General features: G+C 40.9%; 1 protein-coding gene and 1 pseudogene across 1 annotated transcript in view; both read right to left on the bottom strand.

Moving 5' to 3' along the window:
* The window catches only part of Mecp2 (methyl CpG binding protein 2), a gene marked incomplete at its 5' end in the record, with an annotated part of 63,427 nt that overhangs the window by 14,023 nt on the left and 28,913 nt on the right, over positions 1–20,491 (bottom strand).
* On the bottom strand, positions 4,396–5,091 carry LOC147998408 (lipoyl synthase, mitochondrial pseudogene; annotated as a pseudogene).

Consider the following 20,491-nt stretch of genomic DNA (forward strand, 5'->3'; position numbering starts at 1 on the left):
CTCAGAAAAACCACCATGTTCCAACTTTGGAATGTTCATAGATAAAGGAAAAGTAAGACCAACTACACAAAGAAACTTGTCTGAGGTCACTGTCCATCCGGTTTATGGCCAGGTAAGAGGACTTATAATGGATTTAGCATCACTACAAATATGTGCATTTATCAACTGCTTTTGTTAATGTGTCTTATACTATTAATCACTGTGATGTCCTTCCACAAAAGGAAAAGTGACTCATGATATCCTCCATGTATCAACAGCAGCTTTAGGCCTGCTTTTTCCTGTCTTTTCACTTGGAGATCTTTCATCCTGTAGGTTAAGGTGGCACTTCTCAGAAGACTTTCCCACTCCTGCCACTCTCACCTCTTTCATCGAGTGCCCTGGAAGCAGAGCACATTATCCTTCATCTCAATAAACATAAACTATATCACTGCACACACCAATTCCCATCTCCCTGCTCAATGCTCAGCAAAAGAGTAACAATAAACATATGCCAAGTGAAGTCAGGGCACAGACTATGTGCTACATCTGCCTTTTTTTTAATGTTTGTATCTCTGACTAGAGGCTAAGTTGGTACTTCAGATAGGCTTTGAATAAACTAGCAATAGCATAGCATGTTGGACATTAGGGGCTTGGAATTGGTAGAAGATGAGGTTAAGGAGGTCCTTGAGGGTCCTAGAGTGACAGGATGGTAATATAGAAGATAATTACAACAATAAGACTGCTAACTTTCCAGTTAATATAGTATAGAACTCTCCTGTTGAAACACCTAAAAATGCTGAACCAAACAAATATCTTAGAGAAGACATTACAGAATGTCTTAAACACACCTACAAGAAAGGAAGGAACATACAGACTAAAGAGTAAGAAGACTAAAGAGAATTTGAATGTAACACACAGCCCTGGATTGGATTCTAGTTCTAAAGACACACACACAGCATTAAAGGGACATTTGGGGAAATGTGAATAACGCTCTACATTAGCTTATTACTAAACTTCCAGACTGTTGTAATTATGCTGTGTGCTATTAGAAAAGTCAGCCCTAAGTATTTATAACTGAACATCATGATGACTTCCAACTCTCAAGGGGAACATGATTCAGGGGTGGAAAGTATATGTATAGTAGCAATGTTATAACATGCTTCAAAAGAGGAAATGACATCAATATCATCAGAAGCTCTACTATGGCAATTAAAGAAATCCCTTGAGACAGTCTTTATTATGTAGCTCTGGTGGTCCTGGAACTCACTATGTAGATCAGGCTGGCCACTAACACACAGAAATCCCCTTGCCTATGCCTTCCAAGTGCCGGGATAAAATGCACACCACGCGCCAAGACTGATGGCAATTTTTTATAGTTATGCTAGGCAGTGCTCTACCGCTGTGTCATACCCTTAGCTCTAAGAGTAGTATTTCAAAGTAGTAACAAGCAAACTTCTTGTTTTTTGTTTTTGTTTGTTTTTTTCTTTTCTTTTTTTCGGAACTGGGGACCGAACCCAGGGCCTTGCGCTTGCTAGGCAAGCGCTCTACCACTGAGCTAAATCCCCAACCCCAACAAGCAAACTTCTTAACAAAGAGAATAAGTGCCTTTGTGTTATAAGGAAACAAGAGAAACTACAGGACTTAGAAATCAGATGCAAGAGGATCACTGCAAGTTCTAGTCCAGGCTGCATATTACATACATGATGAGTTCTAGGCTAGCGAGCACTACATATCTATACTCTATTATTCATTTTTTGTTTTGTTTTCCAAAACAGGGTCTCATTATGTGTAGCTCTTACTGTCCTGGAAAAATATATGCAGACCAGGATGGTCTTGAACTCACACAGATCTACCTCCTCTGCCTCCCAAGTGCTGGGATTAAATGTCTGCAGATTGATTTTTTTTTAAAAAAAAGGAAGAGAAAAAGAAACACCTGGAAACCTTGATGAAGCACTTTCTTCTAGTAGCTCGAACAGCCACAATGCTTAACCATGACACTACACTGTAATATGGTGAAGTTCCCATGTGGGGATGAAACGGATATAAAGTTACAGCCTTCATGTTTAAGAAAAAAAGCACTGCCAAAGGTGACCTAATCTGGGCTCCAAGAACTTGCCTGACCAGGAGCAAATGACATCCAGGATCTTCTGAGGCAACATGAGAAAGCGAACAGGCTGGTTATAGTGAGAGGGGATGGCTGTAGTGTGCAAGTTAGGATCTCACAAAGTCCAGGCTAGTCTGGAACTTTTGATCCCCCCAAGTGTGTGTGTGTGTGTGTGTGTGTGTGTGTGTGTGTGTGTGTGTGTGTGTGTGTGTGTGTGTTTGCTGGTGTGTGCACATGAAAGTAAAAGCCAGAAGACAATTTTGAGTATCATCCTCAAGAATTACAGTCAGTTAGGCTACTCTGGCTGATCACTGAGTGAGTCCCAGGGATCATCCTTTCTTTACCTCCCCGGTGCTAGGGCTTCAAGGATGTGCCATCACATCCAGCTTTGTATGTAGGCTCTTGGGAATCAAACTCAGGTTTTCGTAATTGTGAGGAATCGCCTAACCCCTGTAAGCAACATTTTTAATGGTTTCACTAGTGAGCTCTGGTTACCACACCACATGTTTGTTGTGGTTCCACCCTAACTTTTCCTTTAAAAACTCATACTTTTTTTTAAAGATTAATTTATTTATTTCATATAAGTACACTGTAGCTGTCTTCAGACACACCAGAGGGCATCAAATCTTATCACAGATGGTTGTGAGCCACCATGTGGTTGCTGGGATTTGAACTCAGGATCTTTGGAAGAGCAGTCAGCGCTCTTAACCACTGAACCATCTCTCCAGCCCTAAAAACTCATACTTCTGAGCTGGGTAAAGCACTTGCCTTTTATGTGTGAGGCTCCTGGTTTAATACACAACACTGAAAAAAAAAAGAACTATTTCCCTATCCCCCCAAAATGCACATACCACATTGGAACAGGAGGGCCTTCATAGATCTTAAATATCTATAAAGTACAAAGTAATGATCTTGGGCAATAAAACAACATTCATTATTCCATAGCTATGGTGTAAGTAAATATTAGGTCAAAGTCTTCACTGGATGCAGCAAAAGAAAAATTAAGAGTTGGAGAAATCTTGTTGCATTTGGAGGCCAAATCATTATATCCCAAGGAGTCGGGAAGTAAGAATTATTTGCATTTTATAGTAACAGTTATCTATAGCAAGCCCTGAAAGTAATACCAGCAAAGAGGCTATGCTCTGTATTCAGCAGGCCAACACAGGCATCCTAAGTCGCTCAAACAACCGTACTTGATGAAGGGATAATCACAAACCCTAAGACTTTTAAACTTAAAAAAGAAGTGGGGAAAAAAAGAAAAAAAAAAAACAAAAAGGAAGTGGGGAAGGAAGTGTGTATGGTTATTCATACCTTTTTTCCCCGAGCACTGAGGAGGCAGAGGCAGGTGGATTTCTGTGAGTTTGAGGACAGCCTGGTCTACAAAGAGAGTTCCAGGACACCCTGAGCTGTTACACAGAGAAACCTGTTTCAGAAATAAAAATGAGGGAGGTGGGTTGGGTATGCCTCAGTAGAGTGCTTTTGTAACATTCAGCTGCATGTTCTAGGTTCTATCTCTAGTACTACAAAAAAGGAGCAGGGAGCTGAGGGTGGTGGCACTTGTAAGTTCAGTGGTCAGGAGACTGAGACAGAAGGACTGAAAAGTTCAGTGTTGGCTTGGATTATGTAGAGAGACCCTGTCTCAAAGAAAACAAGCACAATATGCTGGTTAGTTTGATGCCAACTTGACACAAGCTACAGTCACTTGAGAAGAGCAACTCTTGACTGAGAAAATGTCTTCAGAAGGCTGGTCTGTAAGTGTATCTGTAGTACATTTTCTTAGTTAGCAATTAATCTGAGAGGGCTCAGCTACCGTGGGTCGTGTCACCACTGGGCTGGGTAGTCCTGGGTGCTGTAAGCAAGCCAGCTGAGTAAGCTATGAGAAGAAGGAGCATCTTTTATGGCCTCTGCTTCAGTTCCTCAGTAATGAACTTTTGTTTTGTTTTGTTTTGTTTTTGTGTCTGGAGACACGGTTTCTCTGTGTAGCCCTGGCTGAGTAATGAACTTTGGGGGTGGGGGAGGTACTGATTTATAAGATCTTCTAAATGCAGTATACTTTTAAATTACAATGGCAACAGCAAACTGGTCAAAGATGTTCTATGATCACATCATCACTGACAAGGATAAGGACAAAGGTTGGCAAGAAGTCAAATGAATTATCACTAAATGAGTGTAGCTTACAGACCTACACCCCCCCTCTCTCTGAGACTGGGTCTTACTCAGGAATTCAGATGACCTGGGTGGACTTACAGGTATATGCCACTATGCCTGGATCAAACATCAGACATTTCAGACCAACAGTGCTGGTTTGCATACACAGGAATGCTGACAGGATGTCACCACCCTCACACCAACTGGAAGCAAAATCTTAACATTCCTATGATCTTGAAGGTCTTGGCTAAATTTTAGAAGATTTTGTTTTTCTGTTTCCTAGATTTTCCAGGAAAAAGTTCACCTGCTTTATATGAAGATCACACCAAAGGCCACTTGCAGTAGAGTGAAATCCAGTTATTTCCTACATTTTCTTAGTATTTGAACTTCTCAGGAGTAACATATTCTTCAACCTTAAGGTGGCACTTTGTTGGCTGCATATACTGCCCTAGAGTTAAACAGTTTACATCGGGTGCATGGAGAGCTCTCATTGTGGCATAGACTTGCTCATCTATCTAACCGAGGCCCAGCATTATTGATGTTTTGGAAACATCATCAGGCTGGACCTCCTTGCCATGTTTCAATACAGGAAGAGACTGGTCAAAATTGGCCCAGGGATCACAAACTTTCCTCTAATTCTGGAACGGTCTCTACATTATTTGCATACACATCTAATCCAGACAGAGCCACCTTTACTACTGCTCTCAGATCTCCTAGGAAGTCTGGGGTGAGGCATTCCATGAGGATTTTTGGATTCCTTTCCCTCAAGCATGACATTCTTGGCAATGTGCATCATCTCGACTCACCAATGTCAGAACAACATAATCCAGCCCCCAATCTGCAATTGCTTTGGCTGTATTGTCGGGCTCATTAGCATCCAATGGAGGGGGGGTTCTTGCGGTCCTAACAGAACAAAATCTGACCCTCCCAACCCCCCCAATCAACATGATCATGGTTGTATTCCCCACCTCCCCAACACTCTCCAATGTTTGGACATCGGGCTTCCTCACATACTGTGTAGAGATTTAATCCACAATATATTTTTCAGTTTATTGTAATTTTTTTTCTTTTCCTTTTTTCGGAGCTGGGGACCGAACCCAGGGCCTTGTGCTTGCTAGGCAAGTGCTCTACCACTGAGCTAAATCCCCAACCCCCGTATTGTAATTTTTATCTATGGGTATCTTTGTCTTTAACTACAGAGATAGTTAACCTTTCTCCTTTCTGGTGCTTTAAGTTTCCTCCTTTATATTCATCCCAGGTAACACTTGTCTGCAAGATCACCAGATACAAAACCAGGCTTCAAGTTGCATCCCAGCAGCGTAGAGCCATCCCCTCTTTAAATTGTAAGATAAAATAAACTCTTTCCTCTCAGGTTGCTTTTGGTCGTAGTGGTTTATCACAACAATAGAAACCCTAACTAAGAGGAGTACTAAAAAGCCAAGTGAAATCACCAACTGAAACATTTTCACTTGAATTGGAACCCAACACAATTCCTGCCCTCTCTTGCATGAGCTCTAGGAAAATTTCAGCAACTTATCAACATTCTAGGTCTAATTTCATTCATGTATGTATGCACTAGGCCAATTTCAGGAGAGAATGTTTCTCAGCCCCCTTCATTTCCAGTTATCTCATGGAGTAACATAAAGTCAAAACACCACACAATGCCTCCATGGACTTAGAGCAAAATAGAGGCTATTTCCACACACAACGGTGTGGGACCAGAGAACAAGATTAGTTTCTTTACACCAGTTGCTTCCATCCCACAGAGTGATTCAATTGTTGCACTCAGTCCTTTCCACTTTCAGTATCTGCTGGCAGAATCCCCGAGTTAGAGAAGCTTTTCTACATGAAGTAGTATAAAGGCAGCACCAATTGAAATGACAGCTTCAGCTGTTTAAATATCCCTGAAATTAAACTGGCAGTGGAACGGTCTCTTTTAAGGTCTCTAAGGAAGAAGGGAAGAGTTGCAGCTTGAAGGCTACAATGGTAGAGTCTGAACTTCAGCTGCCTGGGTCTAAATTCAGCATGCACTTTAACATCTCTCCGATTAAGATCCAAGAAAAGGCCTATGTCTTAATTAGCTTAAAGAAACATAATGAAAGACTGAAATCTTTTCACATTAGTAAAATTTATTGAGATGAAACTGAGTTGAATGGATGAAAGTTCTTGCATATATAAGGGATCATGAGTATATCGGGAGTACAAAGCATTAGTAAAAAGAAGTTGTCTACTTGTCTTCATTTAAACATATTTAAGTGACTAAAGACTATTCAAATGTATTTCAAATATTCAAGTAAATATAAAGACTAAAGGAAACCAATTCTTTATAGTACATCTCATTTTTTAGAGGTATACAAAATGAAAATGCAAACCCAAATCCACCATGTCAGTTAGAAAAACAACAACAATAATAAAACCCCACTCCTATGTAATCCTAGCACTTGGGAGGCAGAGACAGAATGACTAGGCAATCCTTGACTACACAGCAGGTTTGAGATTGGGCTGCCTCAAACAAACAAAAATGAAACAAAACAACATAAAAAGTTCTGTAGTGAAAGAGTCTTGACAGCTCTGAGGCCAAAATGCTACATATAGAGTTCCTATGACCTAGCAACTCCAGTTTGAAGTACAGACATGGCCAATGTTTGCCTGACCCCTAAGAATCAAAAGGTAGAAGCAATCCAAGTGTCTACTGATAGATGAATGGAGAATAACCTCTCAGTACAAAGAATGTTATTTAATGTTAAAACAAAGGAATTCTGATACAGTATGCCATGGATGAGTCTCCAGAAAACATTCTGTGAAAGAAGCCAGACATAAAAGTCCACACAGTGTGATTCTATTCAAATAAAATGTACAAGCGAATCCACAGTAACAGAAATTCATTTGCCAGGGCTGCAGGTAATAAGGAGTAATTATGAATAGATATGAGGGTTTCCCTCCCAGGGTGGTTGGTGGGTGATGAAAATGTTTGGGAATTCCTATGTACGATGGTTCCACAACACTGTGAATACACTTGATGCCACTGAATTTTATATTATATTCATTTATTTTTTGCAATGTTGGGGATTGAACCCAGGCTTTATTTGTTGTAGGCAAGTGCTCCACCAATAGCTAAATCCCTAGCTCTTTTTTAAGAATATTATGCTGAGATAGGGTCTCACAAAAAGTTTTTTGCCGGTTTGGAATGCAATCTGTAGCTCAGGCAGGCCTTGAATGTGAAATTCTTCTGCCTCAGCCTTCAAAGTAGCTGGGATTACCATCCTGTGCCACTAGGCTCAGATTGAACCATACTTTGTATGTATGTATGTATGTATGTATGTATGTATGTATGTATGTATGTATGTATGTATGCATGCTGTATGAATGATGACTTTGAATTTCTGATCCTCTTGCCTCCATCTCCTGAGTGCTGGGATACAGATGTATGCCACCATGTCCTATTTATATGATGCTGGAGATTAAAATCATGACTTTATGCATGCCAGGAAAAATACAAATTGAACCATATTCCCAGTCACTTTTTTAAAAAGACAGATTTCTCGCTATGCTTTAAAGACAGGTCAACTGCAATTTATGATCCTCCTGCTTCTGTCTCCCAAGAGATGATACAATAGGTATGTACTGCCATTGCAGGGCCCCCAGAAAGGAATTTAGTTCAAGAAGCTTAACAACTAGGGGTTTTGGTCAGGTTGTAGATTATTACCTAAATATCTTCAGGGAAGTTCAGTATCACAAAAATGTGGTAAAATAAACACAGGCATAAAGCTTACCATTAGTTGCATCTAACAATCATTATTACTATCTAGTTCCTGTAATATTTTGGTAACTATCAAAGGAAACCCTGTATTCATAGGTAGTTGCTAACTTTCTCATTCCTTTCAGTCCCTGACAATCACTTAGCTGTTACTGAACTGGCCTATTATGTACATTTCATTATTCACAGTGGCATCATAAACTTTGTGGTTTTTTGTGGCTCATGGCTCTTTTCTTTCATATAGTCTTTAAAGTATCGTGGACCAGAATTTTATTCCTGTTTTTTTTTTCCTTCGGAGCTGGGGACCAAACCCAGGGCCTCTAGCAAGCGCTCTACCACTGAGCTAAATCCCCAACCCCTTATTCCTGTTTTTTTAAACACAGGGTTTCTTTGTATAGCCTTGGACATCTGTCTGCCTTTGCATTTTGGTGATGGGGAGTGAAGGTATACAGATCGAAGAAGTTCACTGATAAACCATGTTTCAAGGGAGAAAGGCAGAAAGTGACAGAGCAGGACACCTGACATTCTCTTCTAGCTTCCACCTATGTACTCAGGGCCACACACATGCACGCCTACATAAACATAGAGTAATATACCATATACACACAATTTAAAAAATTCCCTGATTATACACTGATGGGCACATAGGTTCTTTTCATCCGTTGGCTATTAGGAATAGTGTTTCCATGCACACTCACATACAAGTTTTATGTGAACATACATTTTGATTCTCTTCTACATATAAACCTATGAGTGATTGTTACAGCATATGGTTACTCATATGTTTAACCTTGTGAGAAGCTGCCAGACTGCTTTTCTTTAGAGGTACTTAAAACATTCTAGAACTAGATAGAAGTAAAGGGGGGTGGCAGTAATGCTTCTTGAATGATTAGTAGCTAGTGGCAGGGTTTAAATAGAAGTCATCCTAGAACCAGGCATGGTGGTACATACCATTAGTGTAAGACTTCCAGGAACATTATGTGTTGTGCCATCTCACTCTCTTAACTTACTTTCTTATGAATTATCCAATGCCCCTTAAATATCTACATATCTTGTTCATGCCACACTTGGGCCATCAATAAGACTCTCTACTTGTATGAAGCATCTGCTGCTGCTTTTTCTGGTATGGATGGTGTTCCAAAATAGCAGCTTTGATGAACATAAAAGATCAATGTCAGGAGCTAGGGAAGACTCATCAAGTAGCCAGAAAGGCTCCAGAACAGGGGTGAAATGGCTACTCTTGGACTCACCAGGGAAGAAAAACAATCAGGTCAAGGTTACAAACTTGGTAAAGTCAAAAGATCCAGGTAGGGTGTCTTTCTCATAGACTGACCTCATCAATGAGAGAAGAAGAGAGAAAATGTCAGAGTCACTGCTTATACAGACTTCTTTCGTCCTTCCTTCCTTCCTTCCTTCCATTCATTCATTCATTCATTCATTCATTCTTTTCCTCTGAGAAGCTATATTGTAAGCAACTTTCCTTTCCTCACTTTCCCTTGGGCCTTTGACTCTGTGTTCTAGCAGGCTTCTCTTCCTCTTCTGGTAGTTCAGAGACAGGGAAAAGAGATCCAGTGACCAGCCCAAATTGGGATCCATTTCTACGGGAGGCTCCAAGGCCTGACACTATTACTAATGATATGTTGTGCTTACAGATGGGAGCCTAGCATGGTATCCTTTGAGAAGTCCAAAAAGTAGCTAACTGAGAAAGATGCAGATACTTACACCCAACCAATGAACTGAAGTTGGGGACCCTTGTGGTTGAATTAGGAAAAGCTGGTAGAAGGTGAGGTGGAGGGTGACCCCATAGGAAGACTAGTAGTCTCAACTAACCTGGACTTCCAAGATCTCTCAGACACTGAGTTACCAACCAGGCAGTATACATTAGCTGTGATGAGGCCCTTAACACATATACAGCAGAGGACTTAAGGCCCCAGGGAGTGGAGAGGCCTGGTAGGTGAGGACATCCTCTTGGAGATGGGGGTGGGGTGGGGAGAGAATGGGATGAGGAACTGTGGGAGGGCACTAGACCAGGAGGGTGATAACGACTGGACTGTGGAAAAAAAAAGATTAAAGATTATAAATAAAAACAAATGTATTTATATATATGCCCTTGTTGGGGTTTGTGCATGTGTGGCTGGCACTGGATTCTCTGGAGCTGAGGTTACAGGGGACAAAAGCTGCCTAATGTGAGTGCTATAAATTGAAGTCTGGTTCTCTAGAAGAGCAGCAAGCTCTTAACTGCTAAGCCATCTCCCCAATTCTCTTCTTGGTATTTTTAAGACAAGAATAGGTAGGGAACACTGGCAGAGCCTGATCCACATCCTTGCACAGGACTCAGGAGGATTTTTGTTTCATTTTGATAGGTACACAGACTCTGTTATAATCATTCAACTTAACAGCTGTAGCAGAGACACAGACAAAACACAATACATGAAGGAATGGCTGAGCTAAGTTCCACTAGAATTTTATATGCTAAAAAAAGCAGTGGAAGCCAGGTATGGTACGGTGACACATAACTATAATTCCAGCACTCTGGAAACGGAGGCAGCAGGATCAGAGGTTAGAGGCCAATATGGGTTACACAACAAGACTATCACAAATAAACCAAACCAAATCAGGCAGTGAGCCAGAGCTAACTCTTGGGATGTGGTTCACCAGCTGCTATGTTAATTGAAGAGACGCTAAGTAAACAAGCAACTGGCATTTTCAGTGATTATAGAAGTTACTTGGCCTCTATTCAAACTCCTAAGGTAGGCTGAGAAGTTCCCCAAACACAAAATGTTACCTGGAGACTGTGGAGTCCCAGAAGAGGTATAAGAACAGTTTTCTAAAGGACAGAACACAATGCCAAAAGAAGAGAACTTGTTACTGGCCATAACAATGTGAAGGTCCACTGGAGATTGCTAAGGCCACTTCATGGAACACAGAGGTGTTTATACACCTTTGTACAGTCAATTACAGGAGGTGAGGGAAGGGTCCATGGGCAGAGAATGCTGGAAGAGGTTAACAGGGGATGTAGAGACTAGACAGAGGCTGAAGAAGGTTTGCATAGCTAAATAGGAAATTCCAAAACACAGTTTTATGGTGATGAGTGTGATTCATGAGAGGAGAGATGACAAATGAAGTCCCAGGGACATGGAACAGCAATAGACACCACAAGCTGGACAGACAAGAAATCCTTGTCAACAAGAGGTCTGTGGGTGGAATAGGTTTTAGTCATGACAAGTCCAGTCCTTGAGTATGGGGATGTATGGCTGAGGTTAATGGAATGAAGGTGGTGAAGGAGATGGCAAGTCTGACATCACAAAGGTTGTTAACATGTGCAGTGTAGTCACTTCAGGATGAAAGGGGCTGAGACAAAGAGACAGAAGCTGTGGGTGTAAAGATGTTTAGAGTCATAGCCCTTCTGTTTCTTAAGAAACAATCAACCAGCTGCTGTTGGAAGAAGGGCAGGAGATTTGGCATAAGATATGGGTATACAAAGATGGGGGAATCTAACCTGAATAGGGAAGAGTCTAGAAAGAAAGGCAAGAGTCACATTAGGGGCCATGATGTCATTCAAAATCAGGAAATAGCACTTGGGTTTAAAGTAGGGGAGAGATCAATGTGATTACAGAGATTGTGTGTGAAAGACAGGTATCTGTAGGAAAGTTTACAAGGTCAGAGGAATCCTCAAGAGGGTGTTTGATTCAAGACAGTGGTAGAAGGGGTCAAGAAGGGGCAAAAAGAGAAGGATAGTATGGCACAGCTTGAATATTGGTACTGTAGGGAAGGGCAGACGACTCTCGAGTGTCCAGCCTTGGGGACTAAAAGCAGAGCACATGCTATCTGGCTATGTGGTCTTATTTACCAGTTTGTTTAGAAGAAGGTTGGTGGGTGGTAGGGTGGGCAGTAAGTTGAGAAGAGGAGGAAGAGTACAAAACAAAACAACCCAAACCAAAAATTCATCAGGTACTATTTTTGGGCCAAGAAAGGGCACAAGGAAGGAAAAAAGAGAGAATGAAACGGGGGAGAGAGATAACAGGTGTATAACATGTGCCTGAATGAAAATATCATAAAGAAACCCCATTATCTTATAAAATTGATATACAGTAATAAAAATACTGGTAAAATCTGACAAAATGCATACTTCACGTTAGCCTCTTTCTACCATAAAATCAAACAAGTCCTTGGTAATTTATTTCAGTGTTCTCTATCACCACATAATGGGATGTCAGCTGAAACCCAAGCCTCACCAGGAACTGACAAGAGGTTGAAGATGGCGGCCAGGTCCATGACCGTTTTATGTAAGGCCACAAAGTAGTTATCAAACAATAGGAAGGACTGATATCACTGTATTAGGTTCTCTGACCATGGTGCTATTGCGCTACTAAATGTTGGTAAAGATACAGGCAGAAAGGAATCCTTATAAACTTGTCATAATTAAGGTTTCTACTGCTATGAAATTTATTGCACTGTGCTACCCAATGTTAAGACTAAGATTTTTCTTGATTATAATTCCTAAAACTATGACAGTTAATAGGGTGGGGAATAGTGGCATTTTTGCCCTTTCTCTAGTCTAGAAAGATGGGTGCAAAGGTAGAACACTATCCTGGGGATGGGTACTGAGGGGCTTTACTTTGTGTATACACAGAGAGCTACTAGTGGCCTAGGAAACCTACCTCTAGATACCATGGTACATGAAAGATAAGAACAATATCAACTCCTAATTTTGTTTTTAGGCTAAGTAGACAATGGAAAATGTCTTCAATTTTTAATTATATGTCTGTCTTTTCTTCCTTCCTTCCCTCCCTTCTTTCTTTCTTTGGAGACAGGGACCCTACATAGCTCTGGCTATCCTGGAACTTGTTATGTAGACAAGGCTGGCCTCTAAATCACACAGATCCATCTGCCTCTGCCTCTGCCTCCTACTTGCTGCGATTAAAGGCATACTAGCCACCATGCCTGGTAATTATGTGCAGAATGTGCAAGTGAGTGGAAGTACCCATGGAGGCCAGAGGTATCAATTGCCCCTTTTTCTAGCTGGAGTTATAGGAAGTTGTAAGCTACCCAGCATAGTGTTTAGAATCAAATTCTGGACCTCTAGAAGAATACCAAGTACTTTAATGACTGAACCATCTGCCTTAGTTGTTTTTATATTGCTGTGACAAAAAACCATGAACAATACAATTTATAAAATAGTGTTTGGTTGGCTTATAGTTTCAGAAGACTAGAGTCTATGATGGTGGAGCAGGGTACAGTGGCGAAGACATCTGAGAGCTAACATCTTGTTCCACAAATTAGAGGCATAGAGAACTCTAGAACTCTAAAACCTTAAGTTCCAAATTACATGCTTTCTTTTATAAGTTGCTTTGGTCCTGGTGTTTTATCACAGGAACAAAAAGTAAGACATAATTTCTACTAGCCAGCCCCCACCTCCCACTTTTTGAGACAAGGTCTCACTACACAGCATATCTCACCTAGAACTATGTGGGAATTCACAAAGATCCTTTATCACAGCTTCTCAAGAGCTAGAGTTATACACATGTACTACTACTATGCCTAGCAAAGGAATTCTTTAAAAATGTATGTGTATGGCTGTTTTGCCTACATGCATGTCTGTACATTCTTACAACACAAATGAACAGAAACAAAACAAATGATGGGTATGATAGACCATATGTGAGATTTATTTGCAATACTGCTTTTCCACTAAGATATCACAATTACTACAATTCAGCCCACTAGGAAAATGACAAGTGGGATTGGCTCAGTGGTTAAAAGTATTTTCTGCTCTTATAGAACTGAACTACCTGAGTTTTGTTCCCAGCACTGACGCTGGATAGCTCATAACCATCTGTAACTCCAGCTCTAAGGGATCTGATGCGCTGTTCTAATACCTGTGAGCACCTACAATCATGTGAGATATACTTACATAAACACATACACATACATAAAAACAAAACAAATAAAAATGATAAAACTAAAGATTTTTTCCTTCCTATATATAATCAAAAATCCCTCCAAAAAATCAGCTTTTGAATTGATTCTAAGTGAATGCAAGAAACACAACAAACTAAGATAATTCAGATTGTACTGCATAAAAATTATGTCTCTGGCTGGAGAGATGGCTCAGCAGTTAAGAGCACTGACTGCTCTTCCAGAGGTCCTGAGTTCAAATACCAGCAACCACATGGTAGCTCACAACCATCTGTAATGAGATCTGATGCCCTCTTCTGGTGTGTCTGACAGCTACAGTGTACTTATATATAATAAATAAAAAAATATGTCTCTTAGGAAGTAACCCCACAGCATCATTTATTCAAAGAAAATGTACTTTACTAAAAAACTTAAACATATTAATACCATACTCCTTTTCAGTCTTACCAGAACAAAACTAAACGTGTTTAAATTGCTGAGATTCAAAAAGTTCATTTAGCTACAGAAAATAAAACATACTCCTGGGCTGGAAAGATGGCTCAGAGGTTAAGAGCACTAGCTGCTCTTCCAGAGGTCCTGAGTTCAAATACCAGCATCCACATGGTGGCTCACAACCATCTGTAATCAGATGCCCTCTACTGGTCTGTCTGAAGACAGCTACAGTGTACTAATAAGTAAATGAATAAATCTTTTTTTTTAAAGGTACTTAAAAAACACACACACACACACACACACACACACACACACACACACACACACACACACACACTCCCAAACTACAGCAGTCACATACAAGTGAAGGAAGCAGCTGAAGCCTTATGACTGAAGCTGCACAGCAAGCACAGGTGACCTATTTGCTTAGATGCAATGGTCAGATTTAAGGAAGGAGACTGAATTGCTGCTTTTCCTGTTCCCTTAGACATTCCGGGAGTCTCTATCAAATACTTTCTTTCATTGACTGGTTGTTAGGGGAAGCAAAGGGAAGTCACCTGTGTACTTCTATGCTCAAGGAATGCATTAAACCTGAGGGCAGAACAGTGTGCCAGGAAGGAGCAGTGACAAATGCCTACAGAGGTTAGCCAGGGCCCAGACAGAGTGGCAAATTCCCCAGGGCTGGAGCTGGGGGTAGAGCCAGTTTCTGCATCCATCAGTTCCTAACGTTCCCTCTAGTGAAACAGAAAACCACAGAGGCTATTCTCATGGGTACTTTAAGTGGTACATCTGTTGGCAAAACACAAATGTTGTTATACAAATATGAACTCACAGATTGCAGAGGCACCTGATAGCCTTTAAAATTCATGTCTCTTTTTTGCAAAGCTGAACTGAGAAACTGTGCTGTTAAATCATAGACTTATATTTAAAAGGAGGAAGAATGTGTGGGTGCTATTTAGACTTCCATTGATTTATTCTGCTTTGGGTGACAACTCCCCCAAAATAACCCCAAACTCATATATTTTCCCTTTTCTGTGTACCTCTGACTCACAGCTACAGGTTTGATTAACTCATGAATAGTCCTTGTTGGCCACTCAGAAGTTGATGAACTAACAGCAGTGCAGGCTGTGTTTTATTCTGTCCAGCTTATTTTAAGACAAAAAGCTTAGGGCAAAGTCCCAATACAGAACTATTCATCCATTCAATAGTTATGTCTGAGTCCAAATACTAGAGATACAGCAGTTATCTGTATATTCCAACCCTCTGCCTTCATGGGGCTTGGACTGTAGTATGGGGAGGAGAGTACAAACAAAAATATTCAGCTTGTGGCAGATGGTGACAAGTGTTAGGATTGACAGTGAAGGGTGGAGAAAGAAGACTTTGACCTAGAAGGATGTGGCCAGAGAAGGTCATAGTAGAAAAGTGATCCCTGAATAGACTTGAAAAAAACCACAGTTGTGATACCAGGAACAGAAGACAGAGCAAGGGCCAAGGACCTGAAACAGACCCCCCCCCCCCTTTTTTAATCAAACAGGGATGTGTCAGGGAGGATCCAAGAAGCCCTTGTTACTTTCCCGACCTGATGCAGTGGATGAATGATTACATTAGACACCAATCACTGTTCTAGCTAGATGCTTGGGAACACATCAAGAATCAAGTGAACAACTCTGCCTAAAATGGGTTGATAGTCCAAATAAGCACTGTCGATTACATAGTGTTAAAAGGGGACAAAAGCTATGTTTGGAAGAAAAGCCCACTCATGGTAGGCTCCATGAGAAGGGAAGACATTTATGCAGATACTCACAGAAGGACTGACTTCTATAAAAATTAGGATTAAATGATGCTGAAATATCCTGGAACCAAATAAGCAACTGGATCTGTATTGAACAATATGAAGATCATTATTGGTGAAGCCTTACTGTGTATCCTGCCCTAGCTTTGGCAGCACAGAGCTTAGGGAAAGCATGGGGAGAGACATAGTGTCACTGGAAAGGGAAAGGGAAGTGGTAAAGCCAGAAGGGATCAGGAGAAAGAAACAGTGCCACTAAAGTGGAAAAAGTAGGAACAGATTTCTAGGGAACTGGGGGGAGAGCCTGATAACAGAGAGCTCTGGAGACACATCCTGAAACAGAAGCAAGGGTACAGAGCTGGGTCTCTCACTTTATAAGGGGGACTGGGGAGTGAGTAAATATGTGTGTGTGTGCGTGTGTGTGTGTGTAAGATCATGAGGGTGCAATGCCAGTCCGTGGGCATACCCTTTGGACCGCTCCCCTGCTCTCTGGAAACTAACAGAGCAGTTACCAGATGAAAGGAGGTATGACAGCCTGTTATAGTTGATAAGAAGTATCCCTTTCCCACAACTTTATTTCTCCACCAAAGGACCACATATTGAAGCGTTGATCTAGAGCTGGTAGATCCAATTCCTGACAGGTGACTGAACCATGAGAGCTCTGATGGATTCATAAGTTGACAGCATTACTGGGAGGCAATAAAAATGTTATCAGGTATGATCTAGCTAGAAGAAATAGGTCACTGAGGGCGTGGTGTGTCTTGGAGAGATGTATTTTGTCCCCTACTCTGAGCTTTCCCCTGCCTCCTGGTCACTACGAAGTAAGAAGTGCTTTTCTAACATCCTTTTGTCATGATGCTCATCTCACTACAGGTCCAGAAACAATGGAGCCAACTGACTGTGAAGGGAGACCTTGGCAATTGGGCCAAAATACGATCCTTCTTCAAGTTTTCCTCATATATTTGACATAGTGCTGTATAACACATGGGCAAAGGAGATAGAACAGAGACATGGGGAACTGGAATGTACCTGCCAAAGAAAGGTGAACATGAGGTTCACCTGGAGTGTATTAAAGAGGAACCATATTCAGTGTGTGTGGAGCAACAAGGGAGTGACTGAAATTCACCAAAGCTGGTGCTTTATTGACCAAGCACAACTGATCATGACATTAGAACGGAAGGAGATGAGTGGGAGACATGGCCAGACTAAAGATGCAAGCAAATACGGATTATAAGTGTTCCCAAGGTAGTCCCCAAGTATTGGAGTTGGGCACTACTTGCAGTAAACTTGAAGTATAAGAGGATCTCTGCCTTTGCAGATAGAAGATTTGAAGGCCAGTACAATGACTCAGCAGGTAAAACACTTGGTGTGATACACATACACATATGCATAGACAAAATAAAATGAAGTGAAAAGAAAAAAAACATGAACTGGGCTAAATTTTCTGATACTAGAACTAGTACTAGCCACTATGAATGCTTGAGAGAGAATAAAAAGATGTAATGCAGAGCAAATGTAGCTTTAAAACGTCTTTGACAGGGACAGAGGGAAAGTTTAGGTTAAGAGCACTTGCTGCTCTTACGTCTAGACCCAGGCTCAATTCCCAGCACCCACAAGGTGGATCACAAGCATCCATTAACTCCGGTTTCAGGGGATCCTAGGTCTTCTTTTTGACCTCCACAGGCACCAGGCACAGACATGGTGCATATACATATGTTAGGTCTTGGGTAGTCTATGCCTAGAAATGAGCTCAAAATGGACTATAGACAGATTTCTGGTGATTAGATAAAATCCAGCATTCCCAAGGAATTTATGAAATAGGTTCTCATCCCCCCAAAAGGAGTAATTTCTCTTGTGTGTTGGTTTATATAATAGTTTCCATGGGCTCATGTATTTGAATGCTAAGTCATCAGGAAGTGACATTACTTAAGAGGGATTATGAGGTGTGACCATTGGAAGGTCTGGACTTGTTAGAGGGAGTCTGTAGCTGAGGGTGGGCTTTTAGGTTTGAAAAGCCCAGGCAAGGTCTAGTCTCATGTGGCCCAAAGATCAAGATATAGCTTTTACCTTTTCAGCACCACACCTGCCTGCAGCCATGTTTCTACTACCACGATAATGGGCTAAGACTCTGAAACTGTAAGCAAGCTCCCAATTAGATGTTTTTCTGTGTAAGAGTCATGGTGTCTCTTCACAGCAAGAGAACAATGACTAATATGATTTGCCTCTAGCAGAAGGGGCATGGCTGTCTATCCACTGATATATGCCCGGAGGCCACAGGTTTAAATGGCCAACCATGCCCTTTCTGCTAGAGGCTGACTGTGTAAGTGTATTTTCGACCTGGCTCTTCACACTAAGAAATACAAGTGCAGACACCCCAAAAAGAAGAAGTCTCTAGCAAAGACAGTAAGAGACCTACAAACTATCAAGAAAGGTATATTTAGTAAACTTCTTCCATGTGAAGTCTATCTTTTCTGGCCTCTAGAGTCAACTAGACTGCTTTCTCCTAAAGTTGAGTCTGCCTGTCAACCTGCCCTGCCCTCCATGGAACTCCTGCCTCCAGACTTCCTCTGTAGAGAGACCATGTAGACTCCATACCCCAATCCCAGAAGCTCTTCAGGGCAGGGTTGGAGGTTCAGAGAATCAGTATCATATAGACTCCAATTTTGTCCCTAGAGAAAGCAAAAAATATTTTAGAGAAATCCCACAAGAGAATCATATACAATGAGGAAACAGATTATAAGAGTTCAGAAATTAAAAATAGGTTAGGTACAACACATGTACTGTACAGTGTTTTCCAATATGCCATCATTTCCTAGAAGAGAAGTCTATAATGACCCAAATGTCCATTCACAGGAAACTGCCAGACTGAAAAAGTATTGTTCATCTATCTATACAAGGGAGTCAGTCAGCAATGGGAAGAATAAAATATACCTTCTTGCAGCCTGAGGAAAAGAAGATCACTATGCTGATGGGGGTGGAAAGAGTATGTGAAAGTAAACTGAAAAAACAAAAAGACTGAGCACAGCATTCACCCATCTATTAATCTATCAGATTATCTTTCTTTAATTTTGGTCTTATACACTTTTAAATGCATCACAAAAGAATCACTTCATCCCTGTTCTGGCTAGTTTTGATGTCAGCTTGAAACAAGCTAGAGTCATGAGAGGAGGGAGCCTCATTAAGAAAATTCCTCCCTAAGATCCAGATGTAGAGCATTTTCTTAATTAGTGATTGATGTGGAGGGCCCAGCCCATTGTAGGCTGTATTACTCCTGGGTTGGTGATCCTGAGTTCTATAAGAAAGCCAGGAGGAGAAAGCTAGTAAGCAGTACCCTCATGGCCTCTGAATCAGCTCTTGCCTCCAGGTTACTGCCCTGTTTCAGTTCCTGTCCTAGCTTCCTTTGATGACAGACTATACGATGTGTGAATGTAAACCAAATAAACCTTTTCTTCCCCAAGTTGCTTTTTGGTCATGGTGTTTCATCTCACCGACAGAAACACTAAGACAATTCACAAACACTTTGGCAATCATGTCATTAAACTGAAAATTTTACTTCATTTTTTTAAGTTAAAATTTACACTCACTGACGTATATAAATCTTAAGTGTGCCATCTAATGACTTTTGCAGCTGTGTAACAGACACTCCTACCAAGACACAAGACAAACACAGCAATGGGAAGTTCCCTGGCATCTTTCTTGCCAGCCCTACTCTATATTATCAGCAACATTTGGTGTTATCAGGAATTTTTGTTTGGGAATCAAACCTACAGCACCACACTGCCAGGCCAGTACTCTTACCACTAATCAAAAGCTCTAGCCCTTACTATCAGTTTTTAACTTTGGTTATCCCAGTGGATGTACAGTGGCATTTCAGCGTACTTGTAATCTGCATTTCACTAATTCCTATGCTATGACTCAAATTCCTTTTATGAATTATCCATTAAAAGTTTCCCTTATCCATTTGCCACATTTGCCGTGCAAGTAAGCAATGAGGATCAGAGTTCAGACCCCCAGAAACCTACATAAAATGCCAGGTAGGTGCAGTAGCCCATCTGTAACTCCAGCCTTGGAAGAAGGTGTGTGCTACCACCACCTGGCCATGTTTTCTTGTTTTAAAAAAATTTACTTAAAGCTGTTAGTTTTCCTTCTAAGTGATATTTTGTGCACATTCAATGAATCTTACATTATTTTCATTGTAATTCATAATTAGAATCTTTTCTAATTTTTGTGGGATTTTTCCTGACTCATGAGTAACTTAGGAAATGTGTTAATTTTCAATTACTTGAGGCTTTTCCTGTATCTTATAGTTACAATTCTCAACTTAATTTCACTCTGATCAGAGAATATAATCAAGCTTCAAAAT

This window comes from Rattus norvegicus, chromosome X, assembly GCF_021556685.1.
Source record: "Rattus norvegicus strain SHRSP/BbbUtx chromosome X, alternate assembly SHRSP_T2T, whole genome shotgun sequence".
Lineage (NCBI taxonomy): Eukaryota > Metazoa > Chordata > Mammalia > Rodentia > Muridae > Rattus > Rattus norvegicus.